The sequence below is a fragment of the Heliangelus exortis genome, chromosome 1 (genome assembly GCF_036169615.1).
Source record: "Heliangelus exortis chromosome 1, bHelExo1.hap1, whole genome shotgun sequence".
In the NCBI taxonomy this organism is placed as follows: domain Eukaryota; kingdom Metazoa; phylum Chordata; class Aves; order Apodiformes; family Trochilidae; genus Heliangelus; species Heliangelus exortis.
The window spans coordinates 197,200,128-197,207,627 of NC_092422.1; positions in this window are offsets into that span (position 1 = coordinate 197,200,128).

Genomic DNA, 7,500 nt, shown 5'->3' on the forward strand with positions numbered 1-7,500 from the left:
AGTGGTAAAAAAAAAATATATAAAAATCACATTCCTCAAATCCCAGGGAAAACAGAGGCAGGACCCAAGCACCAGGGTTTGTTGGATGGATTTCAGAGCCCTGCAGAAGCTTAAAAACAAAAGTCTTGGAGGCTGATTTGAAGCAAAGGATGGCAACTCCCCCCTCCACCCCCCCCCGGGCTCTGAACACCCCGGATTCAGGTTTCGGAGCCGGGTTTTGCCTTTCCCGAGCCCTCAGGGTTGCGGATTTCCCTTTCTCCTCCTCCCCCGTGGATGAGGAACTGGAGCATGAAACTTCCCCGGAGGATTTGCAGAGGGATAGGAACAGGGAGCCGCAGCCAGATTGACCCAGTGCCGGCACCGCGCTGCCCCGGGGGAGGGGGGGGGAAAAAAAAGAGAGAGAAAAAAACCCAGATGAATGGAGAAATCAGCTCCAATTCACAGAATTCCTCATGCGGAATCCCCGCATCCCTTCCCCCGGCAGCCGGGGCTGGAACCGATGCGTTGTCACGATTAATTCCGATGATCCCAGAGGACGCCGAGAAGCTCCGGGGCTGAGGCTGACTCGGTCCTAAATGCTGATTTTTTTTTTCACCCAATTTTTTTGCAGTCGGGGTGGGGGGTGGGGGTGCTAAAGCTGATGAGGAATTGGGTGAAGCGCGTGCACTGCTAAGCTGCTTGGAGAGGCTGAGCTGCTGGGAATGAAATGCGGACCCCAAATTCACGGGCAGACCCCAAAATTCAAGGGCAGACGCCAAAAATCACGGGCAGACCCCAAAATTCACGGGTAGACCCCAAAATTCACGGGCAGACCCCAAATTAAAGGGCAGACCCCAAATTCAAGGGCAGACCCCAAATTAACAGGCAGACCCCAAAATTCACAGGTAGACCCCAAGTTAAAGGGCAGACCCCAAAATTCACGGGCAGACCCCAAATTCACGGGCAGACCCCAAATTCACGGGCTGACCCCAAAATTCACAGGCAGACCCCAAAATTCAAGGGCAGACCCCAAATTTCACGGGCAGACCCCAAATTTCACGGGCTGACCCCAAATCAAAGGGCAGACCCCAAAATTCACGGGCAGACCCCAAATTCACGGGCAGACCCCAAATTCACAGGCAGACCCCAAATTAAAGGGCAGACCCCAAATTCACGGGCAGACCCCAAAATTCACAGGCAGACCCCAAAATTCACGGACAGACCCCAAATTAAAGGGCAGACCCCAAAATTCACGGGCTGACCCCAAAATTCACAGGCAGACCCCAAATTTACGGGCAGACCCCAAATCAAAGGGCAGACCCCAAAATTCACGGGCAGACCCTGACATTCACAGGTAGACCCCAAGTTAAAGGGCAGACCCCAAAATTCATGGACAGACCCCAAATTCACAGGCAGACCCCAAAATTCACAGGCAGACCCCAAAATTCACGGGCAGACCCCAAATTCACGGGCAAACCCCAAAATTCACGGACAGACCCCAAATTAAAGGGTAGACCCCAAAATTCATAGGCAGACCCCGAAATTCACGGGCAGACCCCAAATTCAAGGGCAGACCCCAAATTCAAGGGCAGACCCCAAAATTCACGGGCAGACCCCAAAATTCACAAGCAGACCCCAAATTAAAGGGTAGACCCCAAAATTCATAGGCAGACCCCGAAATTCACGGGCAGACCCCAAATTCACGGGCTGACCCCAAATTTCACGGGCTGACCCCAAATCAAAGAGCAGACCCCAAAATTTACGGGCAGACCCCAAATTCACGGGCAGACGCCAAATTTCACGGGCAGACCCCAAATCAAAGGGCAGACCCCAAATTCACGGGCAGACCCCAAATTAAAGGGCACACTCCAAAATTCACAGGCAGACCCCAAATTCACGGGCAGACCCCAAATCAAAGGGCAGACCCCAAATTCAAGGGCAGACCCCAAATTAACAGGCAGACCCCAAAATTCACAGGTAGACCCCAAGTTAAAGGGCAGACCCCAAAATTCACGGACAGACCCCAAATTCACGGGCAGACCCCAAATGAAAGGGCAGACCCCAAAATTCACGGACAGACCCCAAATGTAAGGGCAGACCCCAAATTCAAGGGCAGACCCCAAATTTACAGACAGACCCCAAAATTCACTGGCAGACCCCAAATCAAAGGGCAGACCCCGAAATTCACGGGCTGACCCCAAATTAAAGGGCAGACCCCAAATTCAAGGGCAGACCCCATAATCCACGGGGGGGACACACGACACACACGGTGTCCCAGCCCAGAGGGACCTTTTTTGGGTCAGCTCCTCAGGGAGCCTCTCAACCTCCCCCTCTGTTCGGGGAGGGGTTTGGGGGGTCCTTGGGTGGCTTTAGGGGGGCTGGGGACATCAATGGGGGACCCCAATGGGGTCAGGTGCTTGGGGCAGGGGGTGAGGAGTGGCCCCCAGACCCTGGTGAAGGGGAGGGGGTTAAGGAGTAGCCAGCTGGGTGTTGGGGTTCCCCCCCTCCCCCCCCAAAACCCTGCTGCCAGTTTTTGGGTGTCAGTGCTGGGGGAGCCTCTCTGCAGCCCCCCCCCCTCCAGATGGAGGGACCCCCACCATGGCAGGACCCCACGAACCCCCATGGCAGGGGTACACCCCTAAAACTGGACACCCACCCCCCCCCTAATCTTTCATCAAGCTCCTTCCAACAACAGCCCCGCAGGAACCCACAAAACTCTGCGAAAGGGACCCCCAAATCCCGGAGCAGGGACCCCCCCAAATCCCGGGGCAGGGACCCCTCCACAACTCCCAGGGTGGGGACCCCCAACTCCTGGAGCTGGGACCCTCCCAAAACCCGAGGCAGAGATACCCCTCCCCAGCGAGGGGACCCCCAAAACCCGGGGCAGAGACACCCCCCCCCCAGCGAGGGGACCCCCAAATCCCGGGGCAGAGACCCCCCCACCCCAGGATAGGGACCCCCAACTTCTGGGGCTGGGACCCTCCCAAAACCCGAGGCAGAGATACCCCACCCCAGCGAGGGGACCCCCAAAACCCGGGGCAGAGACCCCCCCCACCCCAGCGAGGGGACCCCCAAATCCCGGGGCAGGGACCCCCCCCAAATCCCAGGGTGGGGACCCCCAACTCCTGGGGCTGGGACCCCCCTACTCCTGCAGCAGGGACCCCTCCCCCCAACTCCCAGAGCGTGGACCCCCAACTCCTGGGGCTGGGACCCCCCACCCCATGGGAAGTCCCCATGTCCCCATCTCCCGGGGCAGGGAGCCCCCAGTCCCCGGGACAGAGCCCCCCCCCCAAACTCCCGCAGAAAGCACCCCTCAACCCCCCGTGCCAGGGCCCCCCAAACCCCCTCCTTAGGTCCCCCCACTCCCGAGACAGCTTCCCCCAAACCCCCCCTGCGGTGTCCCCCAAACCCGAGCTTCAGAAGGAGCCCCCGGGAAGGGGAGGTGGTGGAGCTGGAGGGGTGGGGGTGACCTTAGAGCCCCCCGCTCTTACCTCCGACTCTTTCCGCTGGCTCCTAAAGAGCTCCCGGCTCTTGGGCTGCGCCGGGGGCTGTGCCGGACGAGCCCTGCCCGGGGTGGGGGGGGTCGGGGTGGGGGGGGTCGGGGTGGGGGGGGTCGGGGTCTCTCCTCCCGCCGCCTCCATGCGCCGCGTCCCCTCTGCAGCGGCGGCACGTGGGGACGGGGACACGTGCCCCGCCCCGGACACGCCCCCTCCGCTCCCATTGGTCGGATCGGGCGGTGGGCGGAGACTCGGGACACGCCCCCTCTCTGCTCTGGGATGGGGGGCGGGGCTAGAAAGGCCCCGAGGAAAAGGGGGGTCCCGGGGACGGGGGGGACACGGGGGGGGGGGGGGGGGGAAGGTCTGGGGGGACCCTGGGGTGGGGGGGTGACGGGATTTGGGGTGCCCCAGGGGTGATGTGTGGCCCCATGGGGGGGGGGGACATGGGGGGGGGGACACACAGGTTTTGGGGTGACGAGGTGTCTCTGGGGGGGAATTGGGGGTGTGGAAAGTTTTGGGGTGCCCCATGGTGATGAATGTCCCTGAATGGGTGTAGGGGGTGTGATCAGTTTTGGGGTGCCCCAGGGGTGATGGATGTCCCTGGGTCGGGGTGAGGAGATGGGACAAATTTTGGGGTGCCCCAGGGATGATGAGGTGTCTGGGGTGGACAGGGGGGTCGGTTTTGGGGTACCCCAGGGGTGATGAATGTCCCTGGGAGGGAGGGGAACAGGGGGGGTGACGGAATTTGGGGTGCCCCAGAGTGATGTGTGGCCCCATGGGTGGGGGGGCATGGGGGGGGGGGACACAGGTTTTGGGGTGACGAGGTGTCTTGGGGGGGGATTGGGGGCGTGGAAGTTTTTGGGGTACCCCAGGGGTGATGAGGTGTCTGGTGGAGGGTGTGGAAACTTTTGGGGTGCCCCAGGGGTGATGGATGTCCCTGGGGGGGTAGGAATAGGGGGTGTGGAAGGTTTTGGGGTACCCCAGGGGTGATGTGTGGCCCCATGGATGGGGGACATGGGGGACACAGGTTTTGGGGTGATGAGGAGTCTTGGGGGGTGTGGAAGGTTTTGGGGTGCCCCAGGGGTGATGAGGTGTCTGGGGGGGTTGGTTTTGGGGTGCCCCATAGTGATGAATGTCCCTGGGTGGGTATAGGGGGTGTGATCAGTTTTGGGGTGCCCCAGGGGTGATGGATGTCCCTGGGTCGGGGTGAGGAGATGGGACAAATTTTGGGGTGCCCCAGGGATGATGAGGTGTCTGGGGTGGGCAGGGGGGTCGGTTTTGGGGTACCCCATGGTGATGAATGTCCCTGGGAGGGAGGGGAATAGGGGGGGTGACAGGATTTGGGGTGCCCCAGGGGTGGGGGGACATGGGGGGACACAGGTTTTGGGGTGACGAGGTGTCTTGGGGGGGGATTGGGGGCGTTGAAGGTTTTGGGGTGCCCCAGGGGTGATGAATGTCCCTGGATGGGTATAGGGGGTGGGACAAGTTTTGGGGTGCCCCAGAGTGATGTGTGGCCCCATGGGTGGGGGGGACATGGGGAACACAGGTTTTGGGGTGACGAGGTGTCTCTGGGGGGGAATTGGGGGTATGGAAAGTTTTGGGGTGCCCCAGGGGTGGTGAATGTCCCTGGGAGGGAGGGGAATAGGGGGGGGTGACAGGATTTGGGGTGCCCCAGGGGTGATGAGGTGTCTGGGGGGGTCGGTTTTGGGGTGCCCCATGGTGATGAATGTCCCTGGGTGGGTATAGGGGGTGTGATCAGTTTTGGGGTGCCCCAGGGGTGATGGATGTCCCTGGGTCGGGGTGAGGAGATGGGACAAATTTTGGGGTGCCCCAGGGATGATGAGGTGTCTGGGGTGGGCAGGGGGGTCGGTTTTGGGGTACCCCAGGGGTGATGAATGTCCCTGGGAGGGAGGGGAATAGGGGGGGTGACAGGATTTGGGGTGCCCCAGGGGTGGGGGGACATGGGGGGACACAGGTTTTGGGGTGACGAGGTGTCTCGGGGGGGGATTGGGGGCGTGGAAGGTTTTGGGGTACCCCAGGGGTGATGAGGTGTCTGGGGGGGGGTCGGGGGGTTGGTTTTGGGGTACCCCATGGTGATGAATGTCCCTGGATGGGTATAGGGGGTGGGACAAGTTTTGGGGTGCCCCAGGGGTGATGAGTGGCCCCATGGGTGGGGGACATGGGGGGGACCCAAGTTTTGGGGTGACGAGGTGTCTTGGGGGGGAATTGGGGGTGTGGAAGGTTTTGGGGTGCCCCAGGGGTGATGTGTGGCCCCATGGGTGGGGGACATGGGGGACAAACAGGTTTTGGGGTGACGAGGTGTTCTGGGGCAGGGAGCCCCCAGTCCCCGGGACAGAGCCCCCCCCCCAAACTCCCGCAGAAAGCACCCCTCAACCCCCCGTGCCAGGGCCCCCCAAACCCCCTCCTTAGGGGGGGGAATTGGGGGTGTGGAAAGTTTTGGGGTGCCCCAGGGGTGATGAATGTTCCTGGGAGGGAGGGGAATAGGGGGGGGTGACAGGATTTGGGGTGCCCCAGGGGTGGGGGGACATGGGGGGACACAGGTTTTGGGGTGACGAGGTGTCTCAGGAGGGGATTGGGGGTGTGGAAGGTTTTGGGGTACCCCAGGGGTGATGAGGTGTCTGGGGGGGGGAGGGGGGGTCGGTTTTGGGGTACCCCAGGGGTGATGTGTGGCCCCATGGGTGGGGGGGACATGGGGAACACAGGTTTTGGGGTGATGAGGTGTCTCGGGGGGTGTGGAAGGTTTTGGGGTGCCCCAGGGGTGATGAATGTCCTTGGGAGGGAGGGGAATAGGGGGTGTGACGGGATTTGGGGTGCCCCAGGGGTGGGGTTGTCCAAGCCCCTAACACCCCAATTTTTGGTTAAAAGCAGCTCCTGGGGGGCTGGAACCCCCTCCCCAATCTGCTCCTCCCTCTCCCCCAAAATAAAGGGGGGGGGACACGATTGGTTTTGGGGTGACCACGCAGGGAAGTGGGATCAACAGCCCCATCCCCGTCCTAAGGGAAACACCATCCCTCCCAGCCCTAACAATTCCCCTTTTAGCCCTAAAAATTCCCCATTTGAGCCCTAAAAATTCCCCTTTCGCCCCTAAAAATTCCCCTTTTTGCCCTAAAAATTCCCCATTTCAGCCCTAAAAATTCCCATTTCAGCCCTAAATTTCCCCTTTCACCCTTAAAAATTCCCCTTTCACCCCTAAAAATTCCCATTTCAGCCCTAAAAATTCCCGTTTCCACCCTAAAAATTCCCTTCAGCCCTAAAAATTCCCATTTCAGCCCTAACAATTCCCCTTTTAGCCCTAAAAATTCCCCTTTCAACCCTAAAAATTCCCCTTTTAGCCCTAAAAAATTCCCATTTCACCCCTAAAAATTCCCATTTCACCCCTAAAAATTCCCTTTAGCCCTAAAAATTCCCCTTTTAGCCCTAAAAATTCCCCTTTCACCCCTAAAAATTCCCCTTTTAGCCCTAAAATTCCCCTTTCGGCCCTAAAAATTCCCCATTTCACCCCTAAAAATTCCCCTTTTAGCCCTAAAAATTCCCCTTTTGCCCCTAAAAATTCCCCTTTTAGCCCTAAAAATTCCCCTTTTAGCCCTAAAATTCCCATTTCACCCCTAAAAATTCCCTTTAGCCCTAAAAATTCCCCTTTCAGCCCTAAAAATTCCCCTTTTAGCCCTAAAAATTCCCATTTCAGCCCTAAAAATTCCCCTTTTTGCCCTAAAAATTCCCCATTTCACCCCTAAAAATTCCCATTTCAGCCCTAAAAATTCCCTTTAGCCCTAAAAATTCCCGTTTCCAAACTAAAAATTCCCTTCAGCCCTAAAAATTCCCCTCTGAGCCCCAAAAATTCCCCATTTCAGCCCTAAAAATTCCCATTTCAGCCCTAAAAATTCCCCATTTCACCCCAAAAAAATCCCCCTTTAGCCCTAAAAATTCCCCTTTTAGCCCTAAAATTTCCCCATTTTACCCCTAAAAATTCCCCTCACCCATAAAAATTCCCCTTTCAGCCCTA